Raw genomic sequence first — 18,516 nt, 5'->3', positions numbered from 1 at the left:
ACTTCTCATCAGAAAATATGCAAACCAGTGGTAATGGAATGAAATCTTTAAAATACTGAAAGGAAAAAAATCTGTCAACCTAGAATTCTCTGTCCTGCAAACATATTCTTTCAGAATAAAGGCAAGATAAAACATTTTCTAGACAAACAAAAACCAAGATAATCTGTCTCCAGGAAACATACATTACAAGAAGTGTTTAAGGACTTTCAAGGCATAGCTAATAAACCAGTAGTAAAACTATAATGGAATACTAAAAAATACTTTGTTGATCCAAAAGGAGGCTGGAAAAAAAGGAAAAAACAACATATGGGACAAATAGAATAACTGGCAAGATGATGAAATCATATCAATTATTCAGTACTTATAAATGATCGAATATACTTGAAAGAGTAGATCTTAAATGTTATCACCACACACACACACAAAATCGGAATTATGTGAGGAGATAGAGGTGTTAACTAGCCTTACTGTGATAATCATTTTGCAATATATACATGTATCTAATTATCACATTGCATACCTTAAACTTACGTATATGTCAATAATATCTCAATAAAGATGGGGAAAAAATATAAATGGTCTAAACACATCAGTTAAAAGACAGGGATTATCATATTGGATAAAAAATAAGACTCAATTATATGCTAAATACAAACTTAAATATAAAGACATGGATACACTAAAAATAAAAGGTGTTCCATGCAAACATTAGTAAAAAGTAAGCTGGAGTGACTATATCAATATCAAAGTAGAATTCAGAACTGGCAATATTACCAGGGAGAAAGAGTAGCTTTTCATAATGATACAGGGATCAATGCATCAAAAGATAGGAGCAGAATTAATGAATCCAAAAAACTCATTCTTTGAAAAGATAAAGTGGATAACTATCTAGATTGATCAAGTAAAAGAAGAAAGAAGGCACAAATTACTAATATCAGAAATGAAAGGAGGGGTTATCATTTTATATCCTACAGACAGTGGGAGGATAATAAGGTAACTTTATTCCAATAAATTTGATAGCTTGGATGGAATGGACAAATTCCTTGAAAGATGCAAATTTTCAAAATTGACTCAAGAAGATATGAAAAACTTGAATAGCTCTACATCTAACAAAGAAATTGCATTTGTAATTTAAAACCTTCTCACAAACAAAACTTCAGCCCAGATGGCTTCACTGATAAATTCTATTAAACATTTTTTCCTTCCAGTTTTATTGAGATATAATTGACATACAGCACTATATAAGTTTAAGGTGTACAACATACTGATTTGACTTACGTACATCATGAAGTGATTGAGTACAAGTTTAGTGAACATCCATCATCTCATATAGATACAAAATTATATTAAACATTTAATGAAGAGTTAGTAGAAAATAGAGGAGGGAGGCCAGCACTATCTTAACAGCAAAATCAGACAAAGATTAGAAAATCAAACTACAGATATTACCTCATGAATATAGATGCAAAACTCCTTAACAAAATATTAACAAGTCCATTCCAGCAATATACAAAATAATAATACATCATGATCGAGTGACTAGTAAAATAAGGAAAGACAAAGAAATTAAGGCATACATATTGAAAAGGGAAAAGCAAAACTGTCTTTATTCACAGATGACATGATTGTTTACGTAGAAATCTAAGGAATCTACCAAAAAGCTACTAAAACAAGTAATAAGTGAATTAAAGCAAGATTTCCGGACACAAAGTACAAATATCAAATTTTATTTCTATATACCAGTAATGAACAATTGGTACATGAGTTTTTTAAAACAAATACAACATGAAATTCTAAGGAATAAATTTAGCCAATGTGTGTAAGACATGTATACTGAAACCTACAAAGCATTGCTGAGAGAAATTAAGGATCTAAGTAAATGGAGGTATATACCATGTTTATGGATCAGAGGCTGAATATTGTTATCATGGTAGTTCTCTCTAGATTTATCTGTGTATAGTCAATGCAATTCCAATCAAAATCCTACCAGGCCTTCTTGAGAAATTGAAAGCTGAATGATTCTAAAGTTTTATATGGAAATGCAAAGGACCTAATAACCAAAACAATTTTGAAAACAAAAAACACAATGTTGGGGGCTTCCCTGGTGGTCCATGTGGTTAAGACTCCATGCTTCCAATGCATGGGACACGGGTTCGATCCCTGGTTGGGGAACTAAGATCCCACATGCTGCACGATGTGGCCAAAAAGTTAAAAACAAAACAAAACAAAAAACCCCCACAATGTTGGAGGATTTACACAACCTGCTTTCAAGTCTTACTGTAAAACTACAGTCATCAAGATAGTTTGGCTTTGACATAAAGACAGGCATAGAGATGAATAAAACAGGATAAAGAGTCTAGAAATACACCCATATATATGTAGTCAATTGGTTTTTGATAAAAGTGCCAAAACAGTACAAGGATAGTCTTTTCAACAAATAGTGCTGGAACAACTGAATATCTATGTGGGAAGAAATGGACCTTGACCCTTACCTCACATCATTAAAAAAAATGAACTGAAAATAGATCATGGGTGTAAATGTAAAAGCTGAAACCCTAAAACTTCTAGTAGAAAACATAAGAGAAAATCTTTGCATCCTTAGGATAATCAAAGACTTCTTAGATAACACAGGAGAATATGCCATAAAACAAAAACGTGATAAATTGTACTTTATCAAAATAGAAAACCTTTGCTCTTCAGAAGACGTTAGGAAAATGAAAACACAAATCACAGACTGTGAAAAAATATTTGCAATATATATGCAGTTGATCCTCATTCACAGATTCTATATTTGCAGATTCACCTACTTACTAAAATTTATAACCCCCAAACCAATATTTGTAGTACTTTTGTGGTCATTTGTGGATATGCACCAGGTGGCAAAAATTTGAGTTGCCCAACATGTGTGTTCCCAGCTGGTGTCAAACAAAATGGTGCTGTGCCTTCCTTTCCATGGCCTATTTAGTGCCAGTATTTTGCATTTTTATTATTTTTGTTGATTTTGCGATTTAGAATGGCCCTAAGCATAATGCTGAAGTACTGTCTAGTGTTCCTAAGTCCAAGAAGGCTATGATGTGCCTTACGGAGAAAATACACGTGTTAAATAAGCTTCATCCAAGCATGAGTTAGAGCACCACTTGCTGTGAGGGTTTTTTTAACATTTTGTTTTATTTTATTTATTTACTTACTTACTTATGGCTGCGTTGGGTCTTCGTTGCTGCGCATGGGCTTTCTTTAGTTGCGGAGAGCAGAGGCTACTCTTCATTGCGGTGTGCAAGCTTCTCATTGCGGTGACTTCTCTTTGTTGCGGAGCACGGGCTCTAGGCGCACGAGCTCTAGGCACACGGGCTTCAGTAGTTGTGGCATGTGGGCTCAGTAGTTGTGGCTCACAGGCTCTAGAGAGCAGGCTCAGTAGTTGTGGCACATGGGCTTAGTTGCTCCGTGGCGTGTGGGATCTTCCCAGACCAGGGCTTGAACCTGTGTCCCCTGGATTGGCAGGCGGATTCTTAACCACTCTGCCACCAGGGAAGTCCTGGAATAACTAGAATCAAAGACAGACCTATAGCAAGTGCTAGGGAGGGTGTGGAACAATGGGAACTTATACATTGCTGGTGGGACAGCCACTTAGGAAAAGTTTGGCAATTACAATGCTCGACATATGTTTACCATATAACCTACCAATTCCACTCCTGATTTTTCACTCAAAATAAATAAAAACATATATCTGCACAAAGACTGTACCAAATGTTCATGACAGTTTTATTCATAATAACCATTAAGTTGGAAACATCCCAAACATCTATTGGCCAGTGAATGGATAAAAAAACAATTTGTGGTATACCCATGTGATGGAATACTACTCAGTACTAAAAAGTAACAAACTACTGATACAGGTAGCAGTAGGGATGGGTATAAAAAAATGTTATGCTAAAGAGTACCTAGTATATGATTTTATTCATATGAAATTCTAGAAAAGGCAAATCCAATCTATAGTGACAAAGTAAATCAGTGATTACCTAGGACTAGGGTGATATTGGGGTTCATTACAGAAGGGCACAAGGGAACAGTTGGGGTTGATAGAAATATTCTATATCTTGATTATGATGGCAGTTACACAATTTTAAATGTCTGTGAAAACTCATTAAACTGTGATTGAAAATAGGTACAATTTATTGTATGTAAATTGTACATCAAGAAAGCTGCTTTTCGGGCTTCCCTGGTGGCGCAGTGGTTGAGAGTCCGCCTGCCGATGCAGGGGACACGGGTTCGTGCCCCGGTCTGGGAAGATCCCACATGCCGCGGAGCGGCTGGGCCTGTGAGCCATGGCCGCTGAGCCTGCGTGTCCAGAGCCTGTGCTCCGCAACGGGAGAGGCCCGCGTACTGCAAAAAAAAAAAAAAAGAAAGAAAGCTGCTTTTCAAAGAATGAATTAGTTGAGGATTGGTTTGGATTTTAGGAGGAGGATTTTGGATTTGTAGGGGAGGCAACACATTTCCTGAAGAGACATGTTTCATAGGACCAGTACTTGAATACCCGTTTCTTCCTACCTAATGTGTTTCTGAAAAATTCTGCCATTAAATGAAAAAGATTTTTATTACTTTTAGTAGGAAAAACTATGATGCATTCCATCCCAACAGATACCCAAACAAATTTCATAGGTAGAAAAATATATCAACTGAACAGTGAAAACAAGCTTAAGTAGTAAGAATTTAGAAGTAAATAAATACAGACTGTATAACAGACATAATGTAATGAAGCTTTATTGTGTTTATCAAAGGAAGAAAAGATTTGAGAGGGTGGTAGTTGTGGAGGTGGATGTGAGAGAGTTGGTTTTTGGAAGGAGCCTCTTGCTGCACTTTTTTTTTTACTTCACTAATTTTTCAAGCTTTAGGGGGCTTAAATTATCTTGCACTCACTCAAACTGCAGTTAAAAATAAAGTCATAGCATAAACCTGAGAGCACTTTCAATCATATGGAAATTTTAAAGAATTATAGATGAAATGTTATCCCTTCATCCCTCTTGGTTGGCATACATTCACAAAGCAAATGTTTGGGGTTCGTTCAAACATGGCAGACAATACACATTTGGTCCATGTGATGTTCTCTGGAGAATGACAGTGTTGAACAGAATGCACCAATGTTGAAATAGCACTTTTTATAAAACCATTATATAAAAACAAAAGTCTGTTGTATTTTATACACCAGAAACAATTAGAATATAACATGTTTTTTAAAAAATGATAACCTTCCCAATGATACTTAAGGGTTTAATCTCTCAAAAATTTTGTAAGACCTTTATGGAGAAAATTGCAAACTTTATTGACAGACATTAAAGAAAACCTAAGTAAATGTCATGAATTAGAAGGAAAAAAGACATTATACTAAAAACTTTTTTTAAAAGTTTTCTAAAAAGTAATGAACAGTCATTATGTGAGTAAAGTCTGTATTGACATAGACCTGGAATTTGGAAAGTGGATTTAGACTGAGTATCTCATGTGTCTTTCATTTTAATTCTTAAAACAAACTTAAATCACATTTCTTGGGAAGTTTATGCCTGGAATGTTTGAAATACAGATTGCTGTTTCCTCTCCCTGGAGCACTTTGTCTACTTCCTTAGCCCTTTTTCTGTGCTCCTGTTCATCCCTCTATTACAGCCAATATCAATTTATATTATTAATGATGTATATATTTATAGTCTGTGAACTCTCTTAGGTCAGGGACCATCGGGAAATAACTGTAGCAGGCTCTGGAGTTAAGGCCACTTGGATTCTAATCCTGTCTCAACCACTGATTAGCTGTTTAAACTTGAGCAAATTATATAACCTCTCTGTGCCTCATTTGTAAAATGGGAGTGATAAATGGCACCTATTTATAGGACACTGTAATGATTTTAAATAATAATGTGTTAAGTGCTTTCAATAGTACCCAACATATAATCACCATTCAGAAATGTTAGCCATTGTGGTTCTTAGCCATTCAGCAGCACAGACTCTTCCCTGGGTGAGCTCTAAATTTTGAACAATGTGTAATAAATGTGTTAACATTACAGTGAGGCCAGTTAGGTGGAATTTAGGACTGAGCAGATTTTATATATGTGTGGAGCAGAGTACAATTTGTTTTGAGTAAGAGGTAAGAAGCGTAATGTCAAGTCAGCATCAAGGATGGCGCTAATTAGAACAAGTGAGAACTCTGCTTCACCGATATATTAAGAATGTAAGAATGTGTTCAGATCAGAAAATGATCCTACTCAAAAAGCCACACAGGACTGAACGGCAACCAAGTAACTAGTGTGACAATTTTATGGCCCCTGTGAGAAATTATACTATACAAATAACTTGTGTACTGATTTTCTCAATCTTTTAATCTCTTCAAAATGTGAATACAAAAAAGTGAGCATTACTAATCCTATATGAAGTTGTGTTCAATAAGTACATATTGAATGAACCAATTAAAAAAAAACAGAACCATCAGTATTATTCTTATCTTCAGAGAATAGCACAATAATGAGCACATGGAAAGCCTACAATTAAATGCTTTTGTGTAAATAAAATTATCTTTATTGCTTGTGATCTGAGTTAGGATTGATAATTCAGTTATTACATTTACCCAATTATTTACATATACTGAGGATTACTTAGTTTTCATAGAAATCTTAATCTTTCATTTCATGGATTTTGATATGTTTAAATATATAGCTTTGTTAAATGCTTTTGCATTTAATGCATTTGCATTAATCTAATCTACTTATATTAAATTTAATTGCATTCTGACTTCCTGGGATGAATATTTAGTCATTAAACAAAAGGAACATTTTTCAAATAATTATTCATAGTGTCTAAGTAATCCAAGTACTATACTTATTTTAATTCAAACTATAGTATCTTAGGGCTTCCCTGGTGGCTCAGTGGTTGAGAGTCCGCCTGCCGATGCAGGGAACACGGGTTCGTGCCGGTCCGGGAAGATCCCACATGCCACGGAGCGGCTGGGTCCGTGAGCCATGGCCGCTGAGCCTGCGCGTCCAGAGCCTGTGCTCCACAACGGGAGAGGCCACAACAGTGAGAGGCCTGCCTACCACACACACACACACAAAAACATATATATATATATATATATATAGTATCTTTGCTTTCAAAAAGTACATAAATACAAATTCTGATATTAATATGAATTTATTTTTTAAATTTATTTATTTATTTTTGGCTGCGCTGGGTCTTCGTTGCTGCACGCGGCCTTTTCTCTAGTTGTGACGAGCAGGAGCTACTCTTTGTTGCGGTGCGCAGGCTTCTCATTGCAGCGGCTTCTCTTTGCTGCGGAGCATGGTCTCTAGGCATGCAGGCTTCAGTAGTTGTGGCACACGGGCTCAGTAGTTGTGGCTTGTGGGCTCTAGAGTGCAGGCTCAGTAGTTGTGGAGCATGGGTTTAGTTGCTCCTTGGCATGTGGGATCTTCCCAGACCAGGGCTTGAACCCATGTCCCCTGCATTGGCAGACAGATTCCCAACCACTGCGCCACCAGGGAAGTCCTTTAATCTGAATTTAAACAATTGAATTTATGAAGTATATTTTCTCTTGAAGTATATTGGCAGTAATGTCCCAACACTCAGTTTTATCAAGAATGTTGATTAGTTAGACTTTCAGTTAGTTCTTTAGCAAGAACAAGTCCAGGAGGAAAGGGCTATTTTTCTTTGTGCCTCAGGGTAGAGGTAAGAACTGGATGCTTATGTCTTCAGTGGAGAAACCTAGGTTCTGTTAGCTTGTATCTTCCCTGTGCGAAGCCTCTTTATCAGGGGTTTCACTTGAGTCCAAGGGAGTTTTTATTCTTCTGCATTTAATTTTTGCACAGCTCTACACATCACCCATTTTTATAAAAAGAGCATTAGTGAGATATTTTACACATACTATAAAATTCATCCATTTAAAGTGTACAGTGTGTTTTTAGTATATTCACGGAAGTGTGCGACCACCATGACAATCTAATTTTGGAATATTTCCATCACCCCAAAAAGAAACCCCATACCCATTAGTGGCCACCCCCATTCCCCTGACTCCACTTCCCACTCCCCAGTCAGCCCTAAGTAATCACTACCTACTTGTTGTCTCTGGATTTCATTCCTTTTTATTGCCAAATAATATTCCATTATATGTATATACCACATTGTTCATCAGTTGATGGACATTTGGGAATTTCCACTTTTTGGCTGTTATGAAAATGCTACTATGAACATTTGTGTGCAAGTTTTTGTGTCATCATCATTTTAAACTTTCTTTTGATGTGGGGGTGTGTTTGTATATTATAAGTTTTGCATTGGGATACCCTGGATATAGTTTTAACTTAGTATGAGTACAATATATATCACCCAGTGATCTAAATACATTTTGCTAAACTTAAAGGTAACAACATTTATTGGTCTCTCATTTGTCGTTTTGAGTCACTCAGAAACTGACTGGGTAAGCAAAAACATAAACCTTTTTGCTTTCATCACTGTCAGTACTGGATTCCATTTAAAGGTCTCTAGAGTTTGATATTTCATATCTTGAGCTAGAATGGAGAAGAATGGCTTATTGTGAATCCAGTTACAGTTGGCTGACTGTCATGGCTAAATGACAACAATAGGTCATACCCTCTGTTTTGTTGTTATTTTTAATCTCGGTCATATATTCTTGTTTTGTTTTTGCATAGAGTGAAACTTTGAAAGAATAGAATGTTTCTGGCACATAGAAATTCATTTCTGTATTGACATTTAGCCTCAAAGACACATCACTGATTATACAGATGAAGTGAATGTACCCAGTAACTCAAGCTGCACTTGGGTAATCATTAAGAAAGCAGTTCAAAGAATGTGATTAATGGTAGGACTATTTAAGTGTTTTATTCACATTGTCTTCTGGCCTTTGACTCAACTCTGGATTTATTAGAAATAGTACCCCTAAATCAAATCAGAACTAGAGAGTACCAGGGACTTAATAAATAGTCTTTAAAATAAACTTTTTAGCAAATTATGAAAACTAGCCTTTATAGTCTCTCTACCTACCAAAAAAATGAGTGTTAGGTATGTTTGGTTACAGGAATGCTAGTTTATTAGAATCAACATGAATAGAGAGGAAAAAAATGATTTAAAATGGGGTTTTTAGGGACTTCCCTGGTGGCGCAGTGGTTAAGAATCCGCCTGCCAATGCAGGGGACACGGGTTCGAGCCCTGGTCCCACATGCCGCGGAGCAACTAAACCCTTGCGCCACAACTACTGAGCCTGCACTCTAGAGCCCAAGAGCCACAACTACTGAAGCCCGTGTGCCTAGAGCCCGTGCTCCACAACAAGAGAAGCCGCTGTAGCGAGAAGCCCGTGCACCGCAACGAAGAGTACCCCCACTCGCTGCAACTAGAGAAAGCCCGCGTGCAGCAACGAAGACCCAATGCAGCCAAAAATAAATAAATAAATAAATAAATAAATAAATAAATAAATTTATAAACTAAAATAAAATAAAATGTGGTTTTTAGATGGAATTATTTCAGGTTGATCTTACAAGCACAGGATTTTTAACTCATTAGGATATTATTCTCCACCCTGGACTTTATAAATTATTTCTTCTGAATAAGAATAAAAGCATTTAAATAAAGCGTTTAAAATAAAAGCATGGTAGCTGTCTCCATTTTTTAAAAAATCTTGCAAAAACGTCAATCTACAAAAAGAAACGACTTAGGAGCAAGTCACTTGACTTAACTGTTGTTTGGTTGTTGACTGTCACAGCTTTTTGCTTAACCAAATATGGTGAATAGTTATAATTGGTTTAGTTTCTGCCAAATTTTGGATAGATCAAATTTGTTATTTGTGATTTAACTTCTTAAAGCAGGGCCATTTCTTATACTACTTTGGTATCCACAAGAAATCCCAAATGATGCTGGGAATTAAGAGGGTACTTAAAGCTTACTTTAAGATCTATTTCATAATGTTCACTTGCATTTTACACCAGTGGCCTAGCGGAAAGCATTTCAAAAGGAGCGGTCCTTAGCTTGCAGGGGTGTTCCTAGACAGTATATTCCTAAGGGGTCAGTTCAAATATCACTCCTTTTCTAAAGCTTTTCCTGTCCATCCAACCCAAACCTTCTGCGGAATTAATTATCCCCGTGTCTGTCTTCATAATGTGTTATATACTCCTCTTATAGCTTGGATGACATGACTTGATAATTATTTATTTTCCAGTCTGTCTTCTGACAGATTCTCAAGGAAGGTTAAGGATTATATTATAACCTTAACATTAAGCATAATGCATGGCACTAGAGATAGAGCTGAAGTTTTGGTAAAAATTCTAATCCTTGGCTGAATTTTAATTTCTCCCTTTGTTGCTCATAGAGCAGAGATAGTCTCTCCTACTTTTAATATGATTTTTAATTAATTAATTAATTAATTATTTTTTGTTGCTGTGCTCAGGCTTTCTCTAGTTGCGGCGAGGGGGGGTTACTCTTCATTGCAGTGTGTGGGCTTCTCATTGCAGTGGCTTCTCTTGTTGTGGAGCATGGGCTCTAGGTGCACGGGCTTCAGTAGTTGTGGCACACGGGCTCAGTAGTTGTGGCTTGTGGGCTCTAGAGCGCAGGCTCAGTAGTTGTGGCGCACAGGCTTAGTTGCTCCACGGCATGTGGGATCTTCCCAGACCAGGGCTCAAACCCGTGTCCCCTGCATTGGCAGGCAGGTTCTTAACCACTGCGCCACCAGGGAAGCCCCTCTCTTCTACTTTTAACTTTATGGTAAGAAATATGCTTTATGATCATAATTTTAATAAAATTAAAATTTTATTAGTAATTCTTGTAGTAATGAATTAGAACTGCCTCTAGAGTTTCTGATTCAGTAGATTTGAGGTGGAGACCTGACAATGTGTATGTCTAACATGTTCCCAAAGTGATGCTAATGTGGTTGGTCTAGGGACCATGCCTTGAGAACCACTGATACAGGTAATAAATGCTAACTAACCTACCTGAAAACCTCTACTATATTGAAATAGGATCTGTTCCTGATTTCCCCACCTAACTTTCTTTTTAAGGTCTTGGGGGAAAAAAGTACTCCATAATTGCAAAGCTCTCTACAAGTATCTACACAGAGCACAATTAAGCTGTTGATGAGCAAACTTTAGTGCCCAAAGGAGGGGAGGGTTTTTCTAAGGAAGATTGGTTGATCTCTCTTGGTGTCTCATTATCTGCAAGCATAAGAGTATGTAATGGGCGAGCAGTTAGAACTTGTTGACTAGCTGATGAAACTAGTTTAGAACTCTGACCTTTGATTTTGAGGCCAGTGGTCTAGCATCTATAAAATGCTTCTTTTCACTTTCGCTTCTTTTTTGGTTTGAATGCAAATAAAATTAATGAAAAAGATATTTTAACTTTAATTATTAAGCATTATAGTAAATGTTTATATAGTATCTAACCATATTTCCCCTTCTATTATACTTTGCCGTATTGATCACACATAAGTTGTTTTTAAGATCCTAAATTATGACCTGTACTATCAATGAAAGAGTGTTTTTTTCATTCAGTACATGCCTATTATTATGTTAACTATGTATAGGTTAAACTCGAGTTTCAGTGAAGCAGACTATTATACACAGTATAATATAATTTTCTGGCTGTGGATATTTTTGTGTTCTAATTCTTTTATGTTAATAATTCACATATGTTGTAAATAAGATTTTTCAGAAACATCAAAACTGGATATTTTGAAAAAAAGGTTAACTAGCTGTAATTTCTACTCACAAGGTAAATAACCACTACCATATTGTTATGGACCTGGGCCCTTGGACTCTTTATTCAATAGAAATTGATAAGAGGCCAGATGAGAATTCCAGTCAAGGCTTTATTGGGGCTTGTGCTGCAGTACAAGGGAGTGAAAACAAGAGACAGGTACTCTTGCTCTCTCTCTGAGAGGAGCTGCTTGGGTCCTTAAAAGGGGTAACAACAGGGGTGGGTCCATGGGTTGGGCAGGAGGTGTAGCTTAGGTGATCTGCCCACCCCTTTAGTGGTGCCATGTACAGGGATCCTGCACAGTGCCCTGCTTTTGCTCTCAGCACCTCAGAAATGGCAGTTGGTTTGTGGCCTTTTTGAATCCTGTTGATCATAATTGCCCCAACTGTGCACGTGTGCAGTTGTTTTTAGTCCCTTATAGTTTCTTTGTATTCTGTCACTCAAAGAGATGTTAGTCCAGGTGAAAGCACTCCGGTAAAAGGTCCCAGGTCCCAGCCTATCTCAATATGACTTCCTAAGTAGACACGTCATACGATCAAGTTCTTACCTTGATGTGATGTGGTTTTAAAAGAAATTCATAATCAAGTGAAGACAGTAATTGTTGTACATTTGTACTACTACATTATTTTAGAGGAAAAAGAGGATTTTTAAATTAATCTTTACTGGATAAATACTATATATTGGGTATTTTTTCCAAGTCTGTTAGGGAAAATATCTTTAAAAGTGTCTACCATTGATGAACTTATTGTCTGGTCAAGTTGAAAACATGAACCATACATATGTGAAACCACAATGCCAACAATTAAAAATCAAATTATCGGGTAGAACAAGTAATTTGTGTTAAAATTGGATAAATCGTCATCTGTGAAGTAAAAGAGTGATCAAAGTGAAGTAGGATTATTGAGGTCATTTATATTCACAGTTGTTGATAGTATGAGGAAAAACTAGCTGAAAGTTAACAGGACTAGTGAACGTTTAGATTAAGCTATTCCTTTTGTAACTTTGTTTAGATTAGGCTATTCCTTTTAGCTATTGGACTGGCCTCAGCCTTAAAGTTAGGCTTGCTACCAACCCTAAAGCTTTCTTTTTTTAAATTTTATTGAAGTATAGTTGATTTACAATGTGTTAATTTCTGCTGTAGCAACCCTAAAGCTTTTTATGAGAAGATTCAATAAATGTGTAACTTGGATTTCCCTGGTGGCACAGTGGTTAAGAATCTGCCTGCCAATGCAGGGGACATAGGTTTGAGCCCTGGTCCAGGAAGATCCCACATGCTGTGGAACAACTAAGCCCGTGCGCCACAACTACTGAGCCTGTGCTCTAGAGCTCACGAGCCACAACTACTGAAGCCCACGCACCTAGAGCCCATGCTCTGCAACAAGAGAAGCCACCGCAATGAGAAGCCCACGCACCGCAACAAAGAGCAGCCCCCGCTCGCTGCAACTAGAGAAAGCCTGCGCGCAGCAACGAAGACCCAATGCAGCCAAGAATAAATAAATAAATAAATTTATATAAATAAATAAATGAGTGACCAAAGACTCATTCTCTCCACCTCCCAAAGAATTTTTTAGAAGCAAAATGTTGAACCAGAGAGCTTCCCTCATAGCTATTTTATGAATAAATTGAAAATTGTGCTCTTAGATTTGTCTGTATGATTTCTTAAATAAAGGTTGGAAGGCAGCAGCTTATTATTATTAGGCTTAACCTGAGTTAGATTTGGTAGAGTTTAAAAAATATGTAATCTGCTTTTGATTGTTTGGTCATGTGTAATTTGTTCCTCATCCAAAGAATTTAACAATGGAAATAAACATTCATGACATGAAAAGTCACCCCCTTTCTACAGCTTTTCCTGTCCATCCATTTCCAAGTCCTCTGCAGAATTAATTATCCCCATCTCTGTTCCCTGGCCTACTCTTCATTGTATTATGATATGTAGTGATAATGAGAAAAAGCTGTATTTCCAGAGAAGCATTTGGTGAAGTTTTCTGTTTACTATGGAGATTTTCCAAGCATATACTAACTAGAAAGAATGCTATAATGAACTCCACGTACCCATCCCCAGCTTCAATAATTGTCAACTTTCTGCCATTCTTGTTGTATCTCTGCCCCCTTATATCACACTTTTTGTTGTGGTTGTGTTGTTGGCTGGAGTATTTTAAAGCAAATCCTAGTACCATGTCATTCATAAATAATTTAGTATGTATCTCTAACTAAGAAGGCCTTTAAAAAACACACACAATTATTACACCAAACAACATAAAATAATAATTCCTTAGTAACGTCTTATAGTCCATGTCCAGTTTGGTTAAAAATTGTGTTTTTCACAGTTGGTTTGTATGAGTCAACATCTGGACAAGTTCTACACATTGCATTTGATTGACATCAGTCTTCAGTCACTTAATCTTCTCTATAAGCACACTCTTCTTCTTCTAGGTTATCCCCCCCCCGCCCCATGCTATTTAATTGCTAAAGAAACTGGGTTGTTTGTCCAGGAGGACCTCCCACATTTTAAATTTGGATGATTTTTCTCATGGTGGTAGCGTTCCACATGGTCCTCTTTTCCCCCAAATTTCCTGTAATCTAGTAGAGTTAGAGAATAAAGTGGGTTCGGAGTCAGTCTTTTTGGCAAGAATGCTTCATAAGTGTACTTGCTATTGTTGCATATGAAACACAGGACCTTCATTTGTTCTAGTTTCAGTGAAGATCAGTGGGTTTAGGTGGTATCAGTCTCATTCTTTCCATAATAATAATAATGATGATGATTACTATTCTAATAAATCAGCAACTATTTGGTTTCCCTGAAATGTGGTCCAAAGAGGAAAGGCAGAAAAAATGCTTGATTTTCCCCCGCTTTTACTTACCAATTTTCAGAACATGAAATGAGTTGAAGTGACTGAGGGCTTTTAAGAAATATTATAGTAAAATATAATATATTAAATATAATACAGTATACTAGTGTATTATAATTTAATATAATATATTAATATTATTTTAAATATAATACATTAAAATACTATTTAATGTATTTCTAAGCACTATAATCATTATTGTTTTTGACACTCAAAACTGTCCCATCTTTAGTTAGTGGACACCCCTTTATGCTGACTTCTGTGTCATTTGACATGACCCTAGTAATCTTTGGTAACTTCCTTCCTTTCAGCGTGTCAAGATATTCCTTGTTCATTTACTTCAGACTTAGAATCTTATCCATTTCTCCAAGGAACCCTGGGAGTAGAAATCTTCGTTTTAGTAGAAATCTAAGTACTAAGAGTATTAATTGGTACTGGACTGTCATTGCTTCTGGGCTTTTTCCATGGACAGGGTTGGTAAATGAGTTGTTGTTGTTTTGTTTTTTAAGAGAAAAAGAAATTGTGTTCCTACCAGTATGCCCAGTTTAAATTAAAGATGTTTAAGCAGGGGGGGCTTCCCTGGTGGCGCAGTGGTTGAGAGTCCGCCTGCGGATGCAGGGGACGCGGGTTCGTGCCCCGGCCTGGGAGGATCCCACATGCCGTGGAGCGGCTGGGCCCGTGAGCCATGGCCACTGAGCCTGCGCGTCCGGAGCCTGTGCTCCGCAATGGGAGAGGCCGCAGCAGTGAGAGGCCCGCGTACGGCAAAAAAAAAAAAAAAAGATGTTTCAGGGTTTTAACTTAATGTATTTGGGTTTTTTTTTTTAATTTTAATTTTATTGGAGTTTAGTTGATTTATAACGTTATGTTAGTTTCAGGAGCACGGCAGAGTTATTCAGTTATACATACATACATTCTTTTTTAGATTCTTTTCTCATATACAATGTATTTGATTTTATAATAGTATGTCTTTTACTCTGGAAATCTTGATTTCTAATAACTAACATAATTATTTATGTTTTAACCCACAATGAGACTAGCATCAAAAGAACTAACTACATATAACAACAAGACTGCTGAATGCAATTTAAGATTTCTCTGTGCCTCATTTATATCTTTAGGATATGTACTTGTAGGGATATATAGTCAGAATATGTCTTTTAGAATTATTTAAACTTTTGTACTGTGTGGTTATTGCCAAATTTTAGAGATTCAAGTTATTTTCAGTTTATTTCCACTTTTAGAGATTGCCATTTTTCTATTTAATGAATTTTTTAATGTATAAAATATTTATATGGTGTCCCAAAGTAAAACATATAAAATAAGGTGCATCCAAAGTGTCTACCTTCCACCTCTATCCTACCCCCTCTCTTTTTCCTCTTCTAGGTAACCATCTTTATTAGTAAAAACAAATACTAAACTTCATCCTTCCATTATTTCTTTTGAAAATATAAGTAAATATACCTGTGTATTTCTCCATGTCCTAATTTTCCACATAAGGTAATATATTATACATAGTGTTCTGCGCCTTGCTTTTTTTCCGCTCAGCAGTATGTTCTGGAGATCGCTCCATAGCAATGTATAAGTCTCTTCTTCATTCCTTCATACAGTTGCACAGTACTCTGTAGTATGGAGTCCCTTCCCTAAATTTGAGTTGTTTCCAATCTTCAATTATTACAGATAGTGCTGAAATGAATAGGAATATGAATACCCTATGTAATATTTTTGCTGGTGTATCTTTGGGTAGCTACCTAGAAGTAAAATTGCTGGGTCAAAAACATAGGTAATTTTACTAGGACAAAAATTTCTTATGCACAGTATTGAATTAAGAATTGAAAAGGAAGCAGATTTCCTCTTTCCTCATATATGAATAAATTATTTCAATAGATATATAGTTGACCACCTCCCATGTGCCTGGTATTGTTCTAGTTGCTGGGGATAGAGCAGGAGGCTCTGTAGAACTTCAAGGAGCATGAAGAGAAATAAACAAAGTTAATTTCAGATTTTGGTAAGTGCTGTGAAGGAAGTAAATGTGTTGATATGAAAGAAAGTAACCAAGAGGACTCACTTTGGATAGGGTGGCCACAGAAGGCCTCTTTGAAAAGGTGATGTTTGAACTGAGATTTGACAGATTAAAAAAATGATTAACGTTGCCATTTATAGACTTTCCTACTATACGCCAGGCAATATAAAGGATTTTCATACCTCATTTTATCTCACAAGACTGCAAAGTCTATTTTATAATTACATTTTATGAATGAGAAAACTGATGCTCATAAAAATAATTTGCTTAAGGTCTTAACACCTGTAAATGGGGGGGGAGAGGGGCTGGGATTTGAATCAAAGCTAGACCCATCTAATTCCAAAGCCAGATAAGAGAAATCCTTTTTACTGTATACATTGCCTCTCTTACCCAGAAAGAAAGCAGAGAATACCGAGTTAACATAGTAAATGGTTTAGACTCTTGTTTTAACCTGGCAGAAATACAGTGTTTTGTTTTTTTTCTTTTAAAGCACTGTTCACATTTACTACTGAATGATTACAAATTCAGAATACATATGCTTGTTTTCTTTGGGAGTATTTGTTATATAACAAAATAGAAAAACATGTCTTCTTGTCCAAGCTAAGTAAAACAATTTCAATATCTGTTTTTATTGTTTTCAACTTAATGATGGTTCTCTGTTTAAAATACCGTAGCAAGAACCTAGGGGCAGGACAGGAATAAAGATGCAGACCTACTAGAGAATGGACTTGAGGACACGGGTGGGGGAAGGGTAAGCTGGGACAAAGTGAGAGAGCAGCATGGACATATATACACTACCAAATGTAAAACCGATAGCTAGTGGGAAGCAGCCGCATAGCACAGGGAGATCAGCTTGGTGCTTTGTGACCACCTAGAGGGGTGGGATAGGGAGGGTGGGAGGGAGAGGCAAGAGGGAAGAGATATGGCGATATATGTATATGTATAGCTGATTCACTTTGTTATAAAGCAGAAACTAACACACCATTATAAAGTTATACTCCAATAAAGATGTTAAAAAATAAATAAATAAAATTTTAAAAATAAAATAAAATACCGTAGCAAAAATATCCCCCAGATATTTCTAGCCTATTAGAATAATGCATCTTCTAAGTATCCTATTTATTTATTTCACAAATATTTGTTAAAATCTATATTCAAGGTACTTTACAGTGTCTATTTGAAATAACTTCATTAAATGAAATAACCAAAACATTCAAGGGACTTCCCTGGCGGGCCAGTGGTTAAGACGAGGTGCTTCCACTGCAGGGGGTGCGGGTTAGGTCCCTTGTCAGGGAACTAAGATCCTGCATGCCTTGCAGACTGACCAAAACAAAAACAAAAACACGTTCAAGGTTCTGTAAATAGCCATAAAATTAATCTTAGGGGGAAATTTCTTCTTGTGCCAGCACCTACTGAGGACTTAAATGTATTGTCTTAAGTCTCATACAACCCACTCAGGTAGGTACTAATCCCCTATTTTACAGATGAAGGAACTGAGGCACAAAGAGGCTACAGAATTTACCAGAGAGCACCATCTAATAAGTGATAGATTCAGACCAAAGTTCAAATCCTATGCGATCATAGGTTTTTCTATATCATATATATTAAAAGGTCATATCAAACAACAAGAAAGTAGGGAAATATATTCTTCCTTTCTGGTGAGTTAAGTCCATGCTACTGTCAGATGAACCATGCGTGAAGATTCATAGACATTTTCTTTGGTATCTTAAACTGGAACTACCTGCAGTTAAAAGTCAGATTCTAATTTTACAAACAAGGCCACCTCTAACAAAATTACAATAAAATGATCTTATTCCCTGGCTTAAAGAAAAATTCTCCAGTAACTATAGGAGTGCTTGTGGTATCAAGACAGCATCTTCTATCTCTATGTAAGTCATAAGCAAAGTGATATTGTGGTAAAAA

The 18,516-nt window shown here is 36.4% G+C and overlaps 1 protein-coding gene across 3 annotated transcripts in view; it reads left to right on the top strand.

The window, feature by feature from the left end:
• The window catches only part of LIN52 (lin-52 DREAM MuvB core complex component), a 120,407-nt gene that overhangs the window by 90,549 nt on the left and 11,342 nt on the right, over positions 1–18,516 (top strand). The gene's annotated exons all lie outside the window — the stretch shown is intronic.

Source organism: Delphinus delphis, chromosome 2 (genome assembly GCF_949987515.2).
Source record: "Delphinus delphis chromosome 2, mDelDel1.2, whole genome shotgun sequence".
Taxonomy (NCBI): Eukaryota; Metazoa; Chordata; class Mammalia; order Artiodactyla; family Delphinidae; genus Delphinus; species Delphinus delphis.
The sequence above is the reverse complement of the archived record's forward strand: the minus strand, read 5'-3'. Positions and strand labels throughout refer to the sequence as shown.